This window comes from Podarcis gaigeae (assembly GCF_964106915.1).
Source record: "Podarcis gaigeae genome assembly, chromosome: 7".
Taxonomy (NCBI): domain Eukaryota; kingdom Metazoa; phylum Chordata; class Lepidosauria; order Squamata; family Lacertidae; genus Podarcis; species Podarcis gaigeae.
Genome location: NC_139683.1, coordinates 11,825,439 through 11,842,074, shown reverse-complemented (window position 1 = coordinate 11,842,074; position 16,636 = coordinate 11,825,439). Strand labels below are relative to the sequence as shown.

The window sequence follows — 16,636 nt, the reverse complement described above, 5'->3', positions numbered from 1 at the left end:
TGGCTGGTTTGCACACTGCCGTTTTCAACAAATGTCGGGAGTGTGTGTGTGTGTGTGGAAACATCATTTTATACTCTGAAGATGTTGGAGCATAGGAGTGGGGAATTTTCAGAGATGAAAAGAAAATATCAATTATGGAGATGCAATTTGCGGCTAGCATCTGGTGCTCTGAATGGTGGGGCAAGTGGTAAAAAAATGTAAGATGGTCCCCAGGGATGAGAGGGGGAAGGGGAGGTGCGACTTAGAGGAAGAGCACATGGTTTGCAAACAGAATGTGTAGTGTTAGGAATGCGAGAACTTCTCCCATTTTTCCATCCTTAAATTTAAAGCCCTAAACGGCCTCGGTCCTGTACACCCAAAGAAGCGTCTCCACCCCCATCATCCAGCCCAGACACTGAGGTCCAGCGCCGAGGGCCTTCTGGCGGTTCCTTCCCTGCGAGAAGTGGGGTTACAGGGAACCAGGCAGAGGGCCTTCTCGGTGGTGGCGCTTGCCGTGTGGAACGCCCTCGCACCAGATGTCAAGGCAATAAACAGCTATTTTACTTTTAAAAGACATCTGAAAGCAGCCCTGTTTAGGGAAGTTTTTAATGTTTGATCTTTTATCGTCTTTCTAATATTCTGTTGGGAGCCGCCCAGAGTGGCTGGGGAAACCCAGTCAGATGGGTGGGGTATAAATACTACACCACCACCACCACCAACATCATCATCATCATCATCATCATCATCATCATCATCATTAATTCAGTTTCCCACGTTTCCAAATCAGTTTAGGACTTTGTTTGTGTCAAGTTTATCCTCAGGCTTGTGTGCATTTTGTCAGATATACACATTTTTTTGCAAAGCGATTTTCACTTGCTCATGCATTTTAATGCACAAATCTATGCGTCTTCGTACACGTTACGGAGAACCACATTGCAAAATTGGGGGAAATGCGGACTTTGAAGGATGTGGTGGAGTTTCAGTTCTGGAAAGGGTGAATTTGGTAAATCTGCCCTTAAATGTGAACGGAATCAAATTTCTTCCCTATCCCTGCCTCCACCTATAATGGTCAAATAACAGGAAATGGGTCAAACCTCTGCTTGAGACCTTGGAGAGCACTACCAGTCAAAATAGGCAATATAGGCTATGGGCCCCTTCAGGTTAGTTCCCACCCCTCCAGGTATATTTTGCGACATGTGATTGACACAATAATAGTGACATTCAGTAGCGGGTTTTTCCTTGAGAGTCCACATATAACCCCAATTCATTAATTTATGTATTGTGGCACAATAGGTCAGTGTGTCTGGAACACAGACCAGCTGGAAATGGACCAACATGTCTACCCTGAAACTTTTACAGGTGCAAACAGTACGGATTGTGTATGCACAAGGAAAAGTACCGTATTTACTCGAATATAACACTCACCCTTTTTCGCCAAATTACATAGTGGAAATTAAGGTGCGCATTAGATTTGATAGCACATTTACATTAGCCAGCAAATGCTTTTATTATTATCGTTTCAAGGTTCTGAAAATTGAGGTGCTCATTAGATTCGATGGCATGTTAGACTTGAGTAAATACGGTACATCTGGAAGGGGGGTAAATCGCAGGAAGGAATATTCCTGCAGCCCCAAGAGCCTGCCAATTCCTTCAGTGCAGTCTTCCAAGTCTTGAGACAGAGAGAGCATGAATGGAAGGGAATGAATTCATTTCATAATCTTCTGTACCCTTGCTCTATAAGTTGTGCTCCTCCTCTAGTACCCAAATTAAACAATTTGGATGATGCCAGTGTCGTTCAGCCCAGACACTGAGGTCCAGCACCGAGGGCCTTCTGGCGATTCCCTCCTTGCGAGGAGTGAGGTTGCAGGGAACCAGGCAGAGGGCCTTCTCGGTGGTGGTGCCTGCCATGTGGAACACCCCCCCCCATCAAATGTCAAGGAAATAAACAACTATCTGACTTTTAGAAGACATCTGAAGGCAGCCCTGTTTAGGGAAGTTTTTAATGCTTGATGTTTTATCGTGTTTTTAATATTCTGTTGGGAGCTGCCCAGAGTGGCTGGGGAAACCCAGCCAGATGGGTGGGGTATAAATAATAAAATTATATCATCATCATCATCATCATCATCATCATCATCATCATTATTGACTTTCTGATATGCGCTACTGAGACAGGGATAATCAGGCTGTACAAATCCCCAGGAAATGACACTAATGGGCACTGCCTTGGAGTATGTACAACAGTTTTGGACCCCGCAATGCAGATTAAAATGATGATCACATTTCCTGAGTCAAAGCAGTATATGAAGTTCTCCGGCGTCACATCTATTCCCCCCTCATTATGTTATCTCCTCTTTTGGCAATAATTACTTGACACAAGCTTAACTGAGAAAAAGAGGACATGTATCTCATGCAATTTGGGAAAGGAACTTTGACGGCCTTGCTGTTCACTCATATTGACAGGTCCTCCTGGATGCAAAGAAAGAAACATACAATCATCCCTGGCTGTAAGTCCCAAATTTGCTATATTTTATGGTCATGCCTTGCAGAGAAATTGAATCAGAAATTTTATGTCTGGGCAATATATAAATATTTACAATCCCATAATTATTGGCCACGGTTCGCATCCATCCTAGATTACTGCAATTTGCATTGCCTGTGGGTTCACCACTGGAAAACTGTCAGAAGTGTTAGCTGCTGCAGAATATGGGAGCCAGTTTGTTAACTGGCTATCTTTACTGAGAACATTTCGGTTGGCTAAACAAGCAGAGACATCACCTTGCCAACAAAGGTCCATGTAGTTAAAGCTATGGTTTTGCCAGTAGTGATGTATGGAAGTGAGAGCTGGACCATAAAGAAGGCTGATCGCCAAAGAATTGGTGCTTGTGAATTATGGTGCTGGAGGAGACTCTTGAGAGTCCCATGGACTGCAAGACGATCAAACCTATCCATTCTGAAGGAAATCAGCCCTGAGTGCTCACTGGAAGGACAGATCCTGAAGCTGAGGCTCCAATACTTTGGCTACCTCATTAGAAGAGAAGACTCCCTGGAAAAGACCCTCATGTTGGGAAGGATGGAGGGCACAAGGAGAAGGGGACGACAGAGGACGAGATGGTGGGACAGTGTTCTTGAAGCTAATAAAATGAGTTTGACCAAACTGCGGGAGGCAGTGGAAGACAGGAGTGCCTGGCGTGCTCTGGTCCATGGGGTCACTGTTATGTACTGAAGTTCTCACCCTGGGCCAGCAGGGGATACTGTAGATAGTTATGCAAATGAAGGATCGAAAGTGACGTTCAGTGATTGGATAGTTAGTATGCAAATGAAGGATCAAAAGTGACGTTCAGTGATTAGTTAGTTTTAGAAAGTTGTTATAGTAACAAGGTACTGGAGCTCTATATAAGCAGGCTGACTGAGGCCTTCAGTTCAGTTCTGTTCCAGCTTACAAATAAAGAGCTGCTTTGGAGAAATCGCTGTGTCGTCTGATATGTTCACCCACTACTTAGCAGTCACGAAGAGTCGGACACGACTAAACAACTAAACAACAACAACAACCATTTTATTAAGGCAGAAAAGCAGAACATTGCCTCCCCTAATGTCATTGGACACTAGCTTCCATTACATGGAAACCTGGGAAGCTGCCTTAGAATCATAGAATTGTAGAGTTAGAAGGTGCGCTGAGGGTCATCTAGTCCAATCTCAGCTAAAGCACCCATGGCAGATTCAACCTCTGCTTAAAAACCTCCAAGGAAGGAGAGTCCACAACCTCCCGAGGGAGTCCGTTCCACTGTTGAACTGCTCTTACTGTCAGAAAGTTCTTCCTGATGTTTAGTCGGAATCTCCTTTCTTGCAACTTGAAGCCATGGGTTTGAGTCCTACCCTCCAGAGCAGGAGAAAACAATTTTGTTCCCTCTTCCGTGTGGCAGCCCTTGAGATATTTGAAGATGGCTATCATATCTCCTCTCAGTCTTCTCTTTTCCAGGCCAAACATACCCAGCTCCTTCAACTGTTCCTCATCAGGCTTGGCTTCCCGACCCTTGATCATCATGGTTGCCCTCCTCTGCACATGTTCCAGCTTGTCAAAATAAATTGTGGCAAAATAATAAAGATAGAAATAATAATAATAATAATAATATTCTGTTGCATTTGGAATTGTGACTGTCTATTTTCAATTAGGGGCTGGAAACATTTCAGCTGTCCTCTGTAGCTGCACACCATGGCTTGATCTGCAACAGTTATTAGCAGGAAACGATAGTCCCACATGCTCATTCCTGCATCTCAAATGCACGGCTAAAGAGGCTGATGGAAAAGTTGGCAACCCTGTTCTCAGCTGATCTACATTAACTGCCATATTAATATATGATGTGTTTATATTAACTTGTCAAGGGATCCGATACTTGTAATAAAATACGTTTTATTATATACAACATGCATTATATATAATGCATTCTCTCATGCTTCCCAGTTCCTCTGAGCTCTGAGCTCCCAGTTCCTCCAAGGGCTGCTGGTTTGGGCTGTGTTTCTTTGTCAGGTGAAGGTGGTGGAGACTTGCAGGAGTTTTTGTAATATGGCACTGTGGGTTAAACCACAGAACCTAGGGCTTGCAGATCAGAAGGTCAGCGGTTCGAATCCCTGTGACGGGCTGAGCTCCCATTGCTCAGTCCCTGCTCCTGCCAGCCTAGCAGTTAGAAAGCATGAAGTGCAAGTAGATAAATAGGTACCACTCCAGCGGGAAGGTAAACCGCGTTTCCCTGCACTGCTCTGATTCACCAGAAGCGACTTAGTCATGCTGGCCACATGACCCAGAAGCTGTACGCCGGCTCCCTTGGCCAATAAAGCGAGATGAGCGCCGCAACCCCAGAGTCGGCCACGACTGAACCTAATGGTCAGGGGTCCCTTTACCTTTACAGTACCTTGGGTTAAGAACTTAATTCGTTCTGGAGGTCCATTCTTAACCTGAAACTGTTCTTAACCCGAGGTATCACTTTAGCTAATGGGGCCTCCTGCTGCTGCTGCGCCGCTGCTGCACGATTTCTGTTCTCACCCTGAAGCAAAGTTCTTAACCCGAGGTACTATTTCTGGGTTAGCGGAGTCTGTAATCTGAAGCGTATGTAACCCGAGGTACCACTGTATCTGCTTAATATATTGTTATAAGTTTGTGGGTGCCAGACATTTTAACACAGCTAGTGTTAAAAAAAAGCCTATTTAAAATATAAGCCAGGCAAGTTTCCATATAGTGTGTGTGTGTGTGTGTGTGTGTGTAATTTTTCATTTTCCCAGTTTACAAATATTTTTAGAAAGAAAAGGTTTGCACAGTCAATATAAATTGCCCAGTCTTCAAGTCGGCCCCCTCTCCCCTTTCTGCAGTTACTTATCTTTTACCACTGCATTTCCCCCGTTTACTAAATTCCCTTTTGTATTCCCTTAATTTATTCTTACTACATGTTTTCATGTCAATCCTGCTAATGATTTAAGTCATTCACAATAATTCTTCCAAGTAGTCCACAAATTCTTCAAGTGGTCCACAAATTCTCCCCATTCTGTATTTAAAAAGTCTCTCTTCTTGGTGTCTTATTTGCCATTTCTGCGTACTCCATCAATTTTAGTTGCCAGTTCCTCCTTGGTTGGAGCTGCAGGGAAGTTTCTTGAGAGGTATTGGCCTGGTGTCATGAGCCATTAAGAAAACAAAGGAGAGGTGGCTCTGTGCCAGATGACAAAGTGGTGAGGATGCTGTGTGAAATTTCCATAAGGAAACACGAATCCCAGGTGAGCCCCTGGAATCTTGCACCGCTCAGTATTGTATTTTTTGTTGTTGTTGCTTGGATTTATTTATATTGCAACCCGATATGTGAGCGTAACCCAGAAAACTTTTGCTATAGGTCAGGATATAAATACAGTGGTACCTCGGGTTACATACGCTTCAGGTTACAGACTCCGCTAACCCAGAAATAGTACCTCGGGTTAAGAACTTTGCTTTAGGATGAGAACAGAAATCGCGTGGCAGCGGCACATCAGCAGTGGGAGGCCCCTTTAGCTAAGTGGTACCTCAGCTTAAGAACAGTTTCAGGTTAAGAACAGACCTCCAGAACGAATTAAGTACTTAACTTGAGGTACCACTGTAATGTAAATATAGAAATAGACCACATTTATATATGCTTGTAAATGTAGTGTGCATATGTATACATGTGTGTGTGTGTTTATGTGTGTACACAAACACACATACAGACCTATAATGACTGAGTAAACACTATATATTTAAAGCACATCTCTCCAAAGAAGTCTGGTAACTGTAATTGGTTTGGGTTGCTGGGAATCATAGCTTTGTGAAGGGAAAACTACAGTTTCCAGGTTTCTTTTGGCTGGGAGTGATGTGCTTTAAATATATGCCATGCACGCAGCACTATCCTTGCACAGGACACTTTAAAATGTTCAGCGCACTACATTCACATTCACTGTCTTCATGTTATCCCTATGACAACACAATTTAATTATCCCCATACTACAGATGGGGAAACGGAGGCTGTGAGAGAACCTCTTGCTGAGTAAGTTCATGGCAGAGGCAAAGATTACGGCCGAAGCCCTAGTGATTCATAGCTATATCGCTCAGCCACCGTGCCGGATGTTTAGCTCTTTTGATTACTCTGCCGTTAAGTGCAGGTATTCAAATAAATAACTTCCAGATAACTCGGCCTGGGGCAGGATTAATCATCACCTCCGTATGTCATGATAAATCACTTGGTTGGCTGATGGTTGTTGATCCCTTTGCTATTCGTCGCCGCTGCCCTGTCCGAGTTATGTGTTTGCTATGCTCCGCTGCAGATTGGGTTACCGTCTTTTGGCAGAGATAAGCAGAGCACCTGCTGACCCATTCAATTATTGAGAGGAAACGTAACGGAGATATGCATCTCATAAACTGTGCAGCCAGGCATGCTTCCCTGGAGTTCCTCAGATGGCAATTCCCTCTCTCATTTGGGCTGGTGTTGTTATGTAAGCAGGAAAGTTGCGTAGTGAATAAGCAGGCTGGACTAAAATATTCGGGGTGGTGGTTTTTTTTTTTTTTTTTTTTGCTGAGGCACCGGTTTTCTACTTGCAAGGAGTTCAAAAACCAAATCAAAATGTGGCTGTGATACCTCTGCCTAGGTCCCCTGAACAGTCTGCCTGTGTTTTGACTGCCTGAACTTCCTATGTACAGTGGTACCTTGGAAGTCAAAGGGAATCTGTTCCGGAAGGCAGTTCGACTTCCAAAACATTCGAAAACCAAGGTGCAGCTTCTGATTGGCTGAGTTGAATAGGATCCAAAATGCAGCAGTCTGATTGGTCCTAGAACAATAGGATTCAGAATGCAGCAGTCTGATTGGTCCTAGAACAATAGGATTCAGAATGCAGCAGTCTGATTAGTCTACAGGATTAGTCTACAGGAGCCACGCAAACCAGCTCCAGGTAGAAGTGAATCCGCAACCTGATTGGCCTACAGGAGAATCCCGGAATTAGCCAATCACGTGGTGCCTATTGTATAAATAATGTATATAATTCTGGGGGAACTTTCATTCCTTCTCACCACTATGAACTGAATAAAGAGCATGAAATCCACTCTCGACTCAGAGTATATTTCAGGTTCCAAAGAATGTTTGCAAACTGGAACACTCACTTCCGGATTTGCGGCATTCGGGACCAACTGTACTTAAAATGGAAGGATGTCTACAGTGTCATTCATTCATTTATTTTTCAGGCTCATTTTGTCGATCTCAAACGTTTTCGTAGGGACCACTCTGAAGTGCCTTTCCAAATGTTATATCTTAACAAATTGTAAAGAAGTCAAGAAACAGAAGAATGGAGAATTTTCTTCACGGGGCGGATGCATGTTGCTGGATTGGCAGAAGGGCTGGAATGCTATGACATCTGCCCCAAGGGAGTTTCTGCATCAAATCCCAACATCATCTTTCCCAACATCAGGGTCTTTTCCAGGGAGTCTTCTCTTCTCATGAGGTGGCCAAAGTATTGGAGCCTCAGCTTCAGGATCTGTCCTTCCAGTGAGCACTCAGAGCTGTTTTCCTTCAGAATGGAGAGCTTTGATCTTCTTGCAGTCCATGGGACTCTCAAGAGTCTCCTCCAGCACCATAATTCAAAAGCATCAATTCTTTGGCGATCAGCCTTCTTTATGGTCCAGCTCTCACTTCCATACATCACTACTGGGAAAACCATAGCTTTAACTATATGGACCTTTGTTGGCAAGGTGATGTCTCTGCTTTTTAAGATGTTGTCTTGGTTTGTCATTGCCTCTTTAGCAGCCTCTTTAGCATTCCTCAATTCACTCTTCAAACCAAGCACCGAAGGAAGATTTCACAGCAATCGAGAACAACAGCCAAGCTCTTTTCGGGTGCGCAGACTGCAGATTTGGTCCAAATGATAAAAGAGGAACATCTTTTTGCCAGGAGGTTGCTGTGGAATGCGCTTGGTTTCCTGCATCTGCGTTTTGCCAACACAAAGAAAAGCTTTTCCTGTCCAGGGAGCTGCTCAGTCTGCAAACACTTAAAAGTCAACTTCTTGGGAGTGACTTTCCCACATCTTGGAAAAGACTGGCGGTTAGCTCCCAATTCAATTCCTACTGGTGGTATGCGCATGTGTCGCAGTTACCATAAATCTCCTTTAGCAAAGAGCAAGAGAAATGTGTTTTTCCCCTCTTGCCAGTGGTAGCACTCCAAGAATATGGTGGAGTCAGCTTGTGTTGCATCCTGTTCCTAGAAAAACAAGGGCATTCCTTTACGGCAGACATGTAAATAGTCACTTACATAAGAGGAGCTCTGCTGGAGGCCACAGTGCCTTATAAGAAATCTACAGCGTTCGGGACAAATGCCACTGAGGCCAGAGACATAAGTAGATGGAACCACAGATATCTGTCTGACCTTTTACAGTAGACAACAGAAAAGCCAGAGATTTCTACACACCCTTCTCTAGATGCAGGTAAGAGCCACGGATCATAGAATCATAGAGTTCTGGAGATGGAAGGGACCCCAAGAGTCCAACTCTCTGCAATGCAGGAATCTCAGCTAAAGCATCCCTGAAAGATGGTCATCCAACCTCTGTTTAAAAACCTGGAAACCTGGGAAGCTGCCTTAGAATCATAGAATCGTAAACAGGCTGTTCTCTACTGAAAGAGAACTACATGAAAATGATGTATAGATGATATATAACTCCAGTACAGATAGAAAGAATGTACAAAACAGGTTCAAACATATGTTGGAAATGTAAGGAAAAAGAAGGGACCTTTTATCAGATGTGGTGGGATTGTAGAGAAATTTTAAAAAATTGGGAAATGATATATAATGAGTTGAAGAAAATCTTTTAGATTAACATTTGTAAAAAAAAAAGCCTGAAGCATTTCTGTTAGGGATTGTAGGGAAAGACCTGCCAAGGAAAATGAAGAACATATTTATGTACGTGACAACGGCAGCTAGGGTCTTAATAGACAAAGATGGAAGAAAGAAGAAACCCCGACAAAAGAACAGTGGCAAGCGAAATTGATGGACTATGCGGAATTGGCCAAACTACGTGATAAGGACAACTGTGACTTTAAAGAGGAATGGGAACCTTTTACAAAGCATTTTTAAAAACAACAAAATGAGTTAGACTCCTTGGCAGGTTTTGAATAAACATGCACTATTTGCTAGAGATTTTTACACTTTTGTAACATGCAGAGAAGAATATAAGCAAATAAATTAGAAAGAGGAACTGAGGGAAGTCGTAGGGGGAGGGGGTATGTGGGGGGGAATGGGAAAAAATGCAATTGTTGAAATAATTTGTTATGTGAAAATAACCAATAAAAACATTTTTTAAAAAAGAATCATAGGGGTGCTGAGGGTCATCCAGTCCAACCCACTTCAATGCAGGAATCTCAGCTAAAGCACCCATGGCAGATTCAACCTCTGCTTAAAAACCTCCAAGGAAGGAGAGTCCACAACCTCCCGAGGGAGTCCGTTCCACTGTTGAACAGCTCTTACTGTCAGAAAGTTCTTCCTGATGTTTAGTCGGAATCTCCTTTCTTGCAACTTGAAGCCATGGGTTCGAGTCATAGAATCATAGAATCATAGAATCATAGAGTTGGAAGAGACCACAAGGGCCATCGAGTCCAACCCCCTGCCAAGCAGGAAACACCATCAGAGCACTCCTGACATATGGTTGTCAAGCCTCTGCTTAAAGACCTCCAAAGAAGGAGACTCCACCACACTCCTTGGCAGCAAATTCCACTGTCGAACAGCTCTTACTGTCAGGAAGTTCTTCCTAATGTTTAGGTGGAATATTCTTTCTTGTAGTTTGGAACCATTGCTCCGTGTCCGCTTCTCTGGAGCAGCAGAAAACAACCTTTCTCCCTCCTCTATGTGACATCCTTTTATATATTTGATCATGGCTATCATATCACCCCTTAACCTCCTCTTCTCCAGGCTAAACATGCCCAGCTCCCTTAGCCGTTCCTCATAAGGCATTGTTTCCAGGCCTTTGACCATTTTGGTTGCCCTCCTCTGGACACGTTCCAGTTTGTCAGTGTCCTTCTTGAACTGTGGTGCCCAGAACTGGACACAGTACTCCAGGTGAGGTCTGACCAGAGCAGAATACAGTGGCACTATTACTTCCCTTGATCTAGATGCTATACTCCTATTGATGCAGCCCAGAATTGCATTGGCTTTTTTAGCTGCCGCGTCACACTGTTGGCTCATGTCAAGTTTGTGGTTAACCAAGACTCCTAGATCCTTTTCACATGTACTGCTCTCAAGCCAGGTGTCACCCATCTTGTATTTGTGCCTCTCATTTTTTTTGCCCAAGTGCAATACTTTACATTTCTCCCTGTTAAAATTCATCTTGTTTGTTTTGGCCCAGTTCTCTAATCTGTCAAGGTCGTTTTGAAGTGTGATCCTGTCCTCTGGGGTGTTAGCCACCCCTCCCAGTTTGGTGTCATCTGCAACAAACCCTACCCTCCAGAGCAGGAGAAAAGCTAGCTCCATCTTCCATGCGGCAGCCCTTGAGATATTTGGAGATGGCTATCATATCTCCTCTCAGTCTCCTCTTTTCCAGGCCAAACATACCCAGCTCCTTCAACCATTCCTCTTCAGGCTTGGCTTCCAGACCGTTGATCATCTTGGTTGCCCTCCTCAGCATGGGCTTTCACGTCATACGCTGCTTAGAGGTTTAAAAAATAAAAAGTGCTTTCAAAATGTTTTAAACAAACTAGCTGTCAAATGAAAGGTGGGGTGCGGAAAATAAAAAAACTGATTTTTTTGGGGGAGGAGGACTCTGCTTAGCTTTGAATGTTGACACTGGGTTGCTCCCTAGGAGATTTTCTGCAATGCTCCCGCAATGCTGCCACATCATTGCTGTCTAAAGCAGCTGTAGAGTGACAACAGCAGGACAAAGACCAAAACAACCCCCTGAACATTTATGGTATGAGAAGTGAGCAGATTTTATCAGGAAGTTACAGGATATGCATCAATGGAAAACGAAGAAGTATGGTATCCTCAAAACCTTTGCAGGTACAAATAGTGTTGAAAGTGAGTTTAGCTATGATTGCTCTGGTGGCATCAAGAACACAAATGATAATGAATATGCACATTTGGAGGAGGTCTTCCCTGGTGGCCTCGCCATAGGGAAACTATTCATGGCTACACACCAGCACTGCGTTTTCCTATGTGTGGCAAGTCATGCATGCTTCCTGTCTCTTGTTTCTGGAATTAATGCCGGAAAAGAGAGAAGGAAGGCCTCGACAATCTCCAAAACTAGGCATTAGATCTCCAGAGCTGAGCAAAATCAAGAGAAACAGCAGCGGGGACGGGGATGGTGAAGAGGGAAAGCAATCGACACACATCCCCTGAAATGTTGTTTGTTAGTCCAGATTTGGTGTTTGCTTTTTAAACTTTGGAGTTTTCATTTTGAGTTCATATGAGAGAGACAGAGTGACTTGTCAAAGGCATGCATGTTCCCATGGCCCTAAAATTTGATGCGGGAGACTAATGATTTTCTCCCCACCCACATCCACATTCCTTTGCAAGATGGCTGTCTGAAAAATTTGAAGCAGGCCTCTCAAGAAGAGATTCCACAAGCTTGAAATCTGAAATATCTGCCCAGCCCTGACTTAATCTCACCTCCACCGCTGAATTACCTGCAAGGATTCATTGCACTCATACAGTAAAGAACACAAATGTGACAAGGGGAGAGAAAAAGAGCAAACACTGTTCTGCCACATTTCCCCTCGTACGGTGTGACTTGGAGAGGAAATACCAAAATACCACCAGAAAGCTTATTCCCACAGTGCATTCAGCCTAATCGAAACCAGAAGCACTCGGCGTTGTCCCTGTACAAAGGCTACTCTTGCCAGACTTCCAGATCAAAGAGACTCTGAAGAACCCCAAATATTCAGCATCCCTCCAGAATGACCCTCTGATCCCTCGAGAAGGCCATCTTTTGCTAGCAAATAATGGTTGTCCAAGGAATATTACGGGGATGCGGGTGGCACTGTGGGTTAAACCACAGAGCCTAGGACTTCCTTATGTAGGATGTCCTTATTTTTATCGGAGAAACATTGCAGGGTATGGAGTTATGCAACCCGCGAGCCAAGGAGATAAGTAACTATACAACCTTTAGAAGGTATCTGAAGGCAACCCTGTATAGGGAAGGTTTTTTTTAGTTTAATGTATTATTATGTTTTTATACGTGTATGTTGGAAGCTGCTCAGAGTGGCTGGGGAACCCAGTCCGATGAGTGGGCTACAAATAATAAAGTTGCTATTATTCAGTGTGTGTTTTTCTAGAAAAAATGGAGTTACATTAAGTGCCACACTTTTTAACAGCAACAAAAGAGAGGTGTCAGCATTGCGTATCCTTGAGTACCCGCAGAATAAAACACTGCTATTATTATTATTAGGGACGCGGGTGGCGCTGTGGGTTAAACCACAGAGTCTAGGACTTGCCAATCAAAAGGTCAGCGGTTTGAATCCCCATGACAGGGTGAGCTCCCGTTGCTCGGTCCCTGCTCCTGCCAACCGAGCAGTTGAAAAGCACATCAAAGTGCAAGTAGATAAATAGGTACCACTCTGGCGGGAAGGTAAACGGCATTTCCGTGCGCTGTTCTGGTTTGCCAGAAGCGGCTTAGTCATGCTGGCCACATGACCCAGAAGCTGTACGCCGGTTCCCTTGGTCAGTAAAGCGAGATGAGCGCCGCAACCCCAGAGTTGGCCATGACTGGACCTAATGGTCAGGGGTCCCTTTACCTTTACCTATTATTATTATTATTATTATTATTATTATTATTATTATTTATTAAATAGGACATTCCTTTTTTCACTGGAGAAATGTTAGAAGCTATGGAGCATATTGTGTAAATTGGCTCTTGCTGAGGCACAAGGAACGGACATTCTGCAGAGTTTTACCAGGGCTGAACACAGAAACAAATTTCAATGTGTGAGCTTACGCTCCAGTAGCCCCATTTCAAAATCGAGCCTCCGTTTTCCATATCTACAGCGCTGGCTGCTCTCTCTTCTCCCTTCCTGCTATAAAAATGGCACAGTCACAAGTTTCGGGGAAAGGAAAACAGCTTATACTGCAAGCCACGCTCTTTTTTCCCCCCTTTCCCATTTGTGCTGCCCCCAAACACCATATGCCAAACCCACAGCAAGCAACCACATTCAGATGACCTGCTTTCTTAAAGCTATTTTTTGAGGACATTCGAGAATCATCCACTTGTCCCTCCTGAAAAATTAGTGTGGGCGACACGGGATCAGGGCTAACACATGGAGAGGGGAGCACTTAGTAAACTCCCTCCCAGGGGAAAACACACACACCCTAGAAACCTTCTGCCAAGGAACAGGCTGGTTCAATCAAATATATGGCATGCAGCATCCATTGCTTGCTTAGACTTGCCAGGTTACACTGCTGCACTAAGCCAAGTTGGCCATGTGCCCCCCCCCCCTTATGCTTTATTTGTCATAATTGCATCCATACATGCAAGACAAATCATTACAGTCATACCTCGGGTTACAGCTGCTTCAGGTTGTGGGTTTTTTTGGGTTACACACCCACCGAAACCTGGAAGTACTGGAATGGGTTACTTCCGGGTTTCGGCGGTCGCACATGCGCAGAAGCGCTAAATCGTACTTTGTAGACGCGCCGCTGCGGGTTGCGAACGTACATCCTGCACGGATCACGTTCGCAACCCGAGAATCCACTGTAGCTATATATCAAAATTATCAAGATAAAATTCAAAGAAATGTAAATCTTCAAATCATAAGTTTGTTACATAGTTTGACTTCCCATCCTTTTCAACATCCTTTAACTCTAATAAACCTATTGCCTTGAATTATCAATGTACAGTATTAATAATAAACTAATAATGTACATCTTGTCTATTCTTACCCTTATATCTTTTACAGAGCTTGCTCAAATGCTGCGACTTAATTCAAATTGCAACACTTATTTTTCAAATATCTCTTTAGAGGTTCCCAATTATCAATGAACTTTTGTTTTGGCATATCTTTGATCTTTTCTGAGAGACTATCTAATTCTGCATACGCCACGTGCCCTTTCTATGCCATACTTAAAGGTAGGATCTATAGTGGCAGTGGCAAACCCAGTGCTGGATTTATGTATAAGCTAATTTTATGTATAAGCTCCTCTGCTTCCCTTTCCAAATCTGATCCTGGCTCATCTAAAAATGCATTTCTGTCTTTGACAGAAGCCTGCCAACAAACAGTGGGGGCGAGACCCCAGAAGTTCATTATGACTGCAATAATCCCCATGAACTTCACTGGACCTTCAGCTTCTGAGTAGAAAATGCATATGGTTACTCTATAAGTGACACGTGTGAAATCTGCCCTCTTAAGGCTGCCTAGGATTGTGGCCTTAATTTGGAGAGCATTACTTGGTAGTCAGTGGAAGAAAGTTATCTCTATACCAAATGCACATTCTTGGCACCACATGCGCTGCATCTATTTATTTGTGAAATTTATAACCCACCCTTTACCAGATGGCCCCTTTTGATCCACTGACAATGGAAATTCCATAAAAATAGAAATTAAAAAAAGGATTTTTCGCAGGATTACTGTTGAAAATATTTTAAAAATAACTCTATGGTGTGAAATATTGCATAATTAGGGTCTGATCTTGTTGCATGTAACAATAGATGATATATGCACAGGATTGGACCTAAGAACCCCCTTTCAGCACAGAGGAAGACCATCCAATCCTTTTCATAATGATCCTATTAAAACACATACACACTACATGCAAAGAGCACTCCCACCCGAACATTCAGATACAATTTTGAGCCGTTAGCCAAAGAACTAATTTTTATATTCACACTTTTATTACTGCCTAATTTTTCAGCAGGGATGTCTGTGGCTAACCCTGGCCCCTTCACGGCCTCTTCTTGCATTTGATCCAAGTCTCCCCTTTTAGCGCTGAAATATTTGAAAAGACAACAGAAATAAATGGGGCATGCACATTACGGAGAAATTTTAAAACTGAACTGGAGTTGATTTGCAACAGGCCTGTGAGGAATGCAAATCACATTCATCCATAATGATATAGTTATTTGAAGAAGGTTGTGTGTGTTTTCGTTTTTTGTTTTTTTTTTTGCTGGTGGGAAAGACTCAATGCGAAAACTTAACTTTCTGCCAGTATCAAGACAATGGGTTTGAGCATGTGGCTTCTTTGCAAGCCCAGCTCTGTAAAAAATTTGCTCACAAGAGCAGTTCTTAAAAGTTAATGTGAGTAAGGATTTCTGGGCTGAGCGTACAAGTTTGTAGAGTGATCCTTCCTGACGTTGCAGAAGTTAATTGCTTAGCACCATTTATTTCGCGCAAGGAAAAGCAAGCATTTGCAGACAATTAAAACATGAGACAATCAACATAGCAAAAACAAGCACTTTCTCTGTGATTTGAAATTTAAGACAACCATACATAAGGAGCAGAGACACAAGTTGGACTCCCGTCTCTCGACTAAGCATCCCTAAAGACGGTGTTGATAACTCACCAAGACTTGTCCACAGTGATCTCCCATTCCAGAAGTGCCCACCAAAATGTAGGCCATCATTCCATATTAAAGGTTAAAAATTATTTTCCCACGGGCAGCTGAACAGGGAAAAAATGGTCCACACTGCTCCAGTGATAACTCCCAGGAATTGGGGGTTACTATTTGATTTCTTGGTTCAAACTGAAAGAAAATCCAAAGTCCAGGGATCCACAGATGTTTTCTGGGAGCCTAAAAGTTTTTGACTTGCATCCATAAAAGTCCTGGCCGGTAAGGAGACACAAATACAATTGTTAAGGCAGCAGGAAGGAAAGTCTACCAAAAGGGGCTGGGGGTGGGGGTGGCGAAGCTACTCACTGGACACCCCTTGGGCTGATAGAAGAGATTTCAGGAAATCCAAACACTTAAACAGGAAATCTGAATGCTGGATAAACATTCCATAATCTCCACTGCTAAGTGAACATGCAACCTCTCCTGTTAACCCTTCCCTGCTCTGGGCGGAATGCAAAACTCAATTGGACATACTTTGTTGTAACCGGATCTGTCTTAACGTTCCACCATGTGCTTGTGTGTGTCTCTGAGGTATGACATTACTCCAGAATGGTGGTTAGGTTCCCCCCCCCTTTCTTCGTTTCTTTCAGAATTTACTAGCA

The 16,636-nt window shown here is 43.4% G+C and overlaps 1 protein-coding gene across 2 annotated transcripts in view; it reads right to left on the bottom strand.

The window, feature by feature from the left end:
• ASAP1 (ArfGAP with SH3 domain, ankyrin repeat and PH domain 1) overlaps nt 1–16,408 on the bottom strand; it is a 136,581-nt gene extending 120,173 nt beyond the window's left edge. Inside the window, exon 1 of one of the 2 annotated variants that reach the window (XM_083749064.1) lies at nt 15,987–16,408. The gene's annotated coding sequence lies outside the window, so the exon portion shown is untranslated. The remainder of the gene's footprint in view (nt 1–15,986) is intronic. The other variant, XM_083749060.1, reaches the window with a different exon arrangement.
• Between the last annotated feature and the right edge of the window lie 228 nt (nt 16,409–16,636).